At 37.8% G+C, this 4070-nt stretch overlaps 1 pseudogene; it reads right to left on the reverse strand.

Annotated features, from left to right (window-relative positions):
* Positions 1 to 382: 382 nt before the first annotated feature.
* Positions 383 to 3681, reverse strand: LOC118619224 (annotated as a pseudogene).
* Positions 3682 to 4070: the final 389 nt, after the last annotated feature.

A 4070-nucleotide genomic window follows, 5' to 3' on the forward strand; every position in this document is an offset into this window, starting at 1 on the left:
AGAATTTAAACAGTAGTAGAAATAGCAATAACTTTGTAGGTATAATATACATTAAAATAAAACATTTGGAGATTTTTTTCAATATGGAAACTATACAAATAAAATAAATGGCAAAAAGATCTGATAGCAATATTTTGTTATTGTGGATTGTCAATTACTTTAGGACCTAAATAAAGACTCTGAATATTCAGACTTATTTTGTTGTGTTTTATATTTATCTATATTCTGAGTCAAGCTACTTGTTCAAAAGGTCTGATTTAGGAAAGCAGGTAGCTTTATAGCAAAAGTTTTTCCATCTGCAGTTACCATCTTCAAAGGAATTGATATTACAGTGCTGTTGTAATCTGCTGGTTCCCTTTTGAACAGTGTGCAATAAATTATGTCAAGCCTATGGAAAGTCAAAAAGTACAAAAGAAAAATAGAACAATTATGCACAGTTCAGCAAAGGACAGTGTTATCTTTTCCTTACCTAAAAATTAATCAATGAAATAAAACAGGAACTATAGTTAACTTCGTTTCAGGAAACATTTTAAAATTCCATTACTGTTCTTGTCTCATCTTAAGTCATGGACGGGATTTTGTTTGTATTTTTAATTTTTATTTTTTTTATCTTCACCCGAGGACTTCTTCTTTTTTTTTTTTTTTTTTTTTTTGCTTGCATTTATCTTCAGATAGAGCGGGAGGGAGAGAGGGAGGAAGAGAGAGAAAAAAATATAGATATGAGAGAGACACATGGAGTGGTTGCTACCCACACAACCCAACCAAGGGGGGACAAACTGCAATCAAGGTCCGTGCCTTAGTGGGAACCGAACCGTGTCTTTCTGGTCCATGGGCGATGCTCTAACCGCTGAGCCAAACCGGCCAGGGCATGGACGGGATTTTGTAGGGCACCATCCTGTTTTCTTTGTGGATTGTAGTAGTGAAGGAATTCTTGCTCAGAATTGGTAATGAACTGTGGTCCCGAATCTTCCCACTTTTCAGGTACAAATCTTTGTTTGTATAAATTAATAGTAGATCAAATGAAGAAGAAACTTGCAACAGAGGCATAACTGTCATTGTAGCCACGATCTGTTTGATTACCAAGGGGATTTCTCCTTGGACGGCTTTCTGAGGCTTTTCTCCGGGTGTGCTGTAATCTTTGGCAGTCCTGTCACACTCGCTATCAAATTGCCATCTTTCAAGGACCTCACCACTTTCAATATTTGAGATGACTGCCACCAAGTTCTGAACTGAACACTTGCATAACTGGTCTTTTAGTTGTTCCACCACAATAGTTAGGTATTTCATGAGCTCAGGATGAATAGTTATAAGAAAGGTGAGTCCATATTTCTGCACTTGAGTAAAGTTTTCAGATGGATATATACCAGGATGATATACAAAATGTTGCTGATGACAGATGAGAAGAACTCAGGCCAGGAGCTCGGTGCTCCCGCGCGGGGTGACGCCTTGCTCCCTCAAGAGCTGCGCGGATGGTGCATGCCCACAGCACACAGCAACCACGGAGCTGGTTTCAAAAGGAACGATGCAATACACCATCACCTCGTCAGAGATGTTTTTAAATGAAAATTATCGCATAACCGAAAAGAAAAGATTCAGACACAAAGAATCCCTAAACCAATTTCTATAGCGTCTATATTCTGTAAATTAAACAGCAAGCTTCAGTATAATGTTATAGAGATTTAAATAAATTGAGAAATATACCTGCTATTTTCAACTTTCTTCATAACAATCCAAAATTTTAAAATTTAGAAGAAGAAAAACTGAAATACTGTGTAGATATAGATGGTAAAAATCACAATAGAAATTATAATAATTTATATAATAAAATAAAATAAAATATTTCATAGGATTTTCTGTGATAAAGACAATTTAACCCAAACCATTATTATGTATGCATCATGACATGTCAAGTTTATGGTTCATTACTGAATATAAAAATGGCTTTTAATATTCTTATTGACATTTCAGTTGCTATTCTCTTGGCAGAGTAATTTCTCAAAACTGAAACTAATTAAGTCAATGCAATAACTACAATGACTCAAGAAAGTTTGCTTCATTTGGCATTAGTGGCAAGAGAACACAAATTATGTAAAAAATTTAACTATGGAAGCATAACTGGTGGCTTCATTGAAAGAAAGCCAAGAAAACAAATTTCATGAAATAAATATATAAGTTTATTAATTACATGGATCTTTATTATTTTACTCTCTGAAACATTACTAGCACTTCAACATATCACTCATATATGTGTAATAATAATTAAATTTGGTTTTCTTTGATATTTGCCAACCATCATGCTACACATATCTTTTTATTTAGATAAATACAACTTACCAAAAGCAGATGCTAGAAGCAGAAAACCAGAATAATACTATTTTTAGGAAAAAACTCAAATTTGTAATTAAACACATTCCTCAAATCTCCAGAACCAGAAGGATCTATTAGCAGATTCTCCTTACCATTTTACATAAGCTTTTCCAAAAAATAGAAAATACTGGCCTACTTCCTAGCTCATTTTATAAGTCCAGAATAACTACTAACAAAAACTCTAGAAAGAAAGAAAGTTTCAGGTCAATTACCCTCATAAGTAAAGATGCAAAAGTTCTAAATAAAATGTTAGTGAATACTTTAAATCATATATGCTTTATGATGTATAGTATATTTTAAAGTATATTGCTGATACTCACTGGGTACCCAGTGCTGAATGTCTGATCCTGCACCCTGATTGTTCTCTCTCTGTGTAGCTCTCTTCTCTCTAAGATTTTGCTTCATCAGCACCAGCCAACCTGATCTCCCCAGACTCTTGCTCTCTCTCTTCCATTCTAGTGCCCACCCTGTGCTGTGGCCTGAAAACTTTCCACAGGCAGTGAGCAGAGGTGGTCGAGGTGGTGGTAGGACTCACTTCATCATTCCTCTATGTGAAAGCAACAAAGATGACCCAAATGAGAACAAGTAAATCCTCTGCTTGGAAGCTGTTGGTGCAAAACTGCCTAAAGGCTAACTAAAATTGGGATATCCCGTCTGATTGGTTAAGTGTGCACAATTTAACTTTCTCTGGTTGGTTTTAAGTTGGAGGTGGGGACAAAAATCATGGAAGATGTCAGTTATTACTCAAGTGTTGGCTATTTGGGGATGATTGTTACAGAGGTTATTGTTTGGCTTCCTGGACTAGTTGCTAGAGATAGAGGTCTCATTTACTGGGCTGGTTACAGCACACAGTAGGTTGGCCTCCTGGGCTGGTGGCTGCAGACTGTGGGTCAGAGTGTAGTCTGGCCATGGTTTGTTTGTGTATTCAACCTCTCACTCTCAGTACTGCCTCTTGCGTAATGTGTGGAAACTATCATTTCAAATATTTTGCTCAGTGTTTTAGGCTTTGGTTTTGTTTGTTTGCTTTGGTGGGAGTGTAAACTTCAGCCCTGCTACTCTGTCTTGGGTGAATGCAGAAGTCTCAACCTCCTAGAATGAATTTTGGGTTAGCCATCACCCCATAATCTGCCTGTTTGCTTTGCCTCCCTTTCCCTCTCTCATTTCCTCAGCCCCTACACGTCAGCTTTGTATCCTCCTTCACTTTTCTTTGTTACTGGTGCATGGTAGCTAGACACTCCTCCTTACCCTAAAATCTGTGCCTGGGATCCTGTCATAAGTAGAAAAGAGCTCCTGCAAACAATATGCAGTACCCATTTCAACAGTAACTCCTGGGAACTTCTCACCAGTCTGTCTGGCCTTTACCTGAATCCCAAGGCTCTGATCTTTCGTAGCAGGATTCCTGATGCTTTGCTTGGACTCACCTGGTTATCTGTCTAAGCCAGTTTCCATACCAGAAAAGATGCTCACAGTAAAATTTAACAAACAGAAACCTCAATTAAAATCAACTCGGGAGGCCAGAAAGGGGAGCTCTCACACCCTACATAGATCGTGGAGCCCAACAGGAAGAACTCTGTAATAGCTCTCCCCAAAGCCAGAGGATGCAGATGGAAAGAGAACTGGGTGGGAAGTAAAATACCAGGGTTCCATCCTGTCTCTACCACCAATAAGCTGGTGTACTTGAGCAAGCCTTCTCTAGTGCTTGT

Source organism: Molossus molossus, unplaced genomic scaffold (genome assembly GCF_014108415.1).
Source record: "Molossus molossus isolate mMolMol1 unplaced genomic scaffold, mMolMol1.p scaffold_m16_p_6, whole genome shotgun sequence".
Taxonomy (NCBI): Eukaryota; Metazoa; Chordata; class Mammalia; order Chiroptera; family Molossidae; genus Molossus; species Molossus molossus.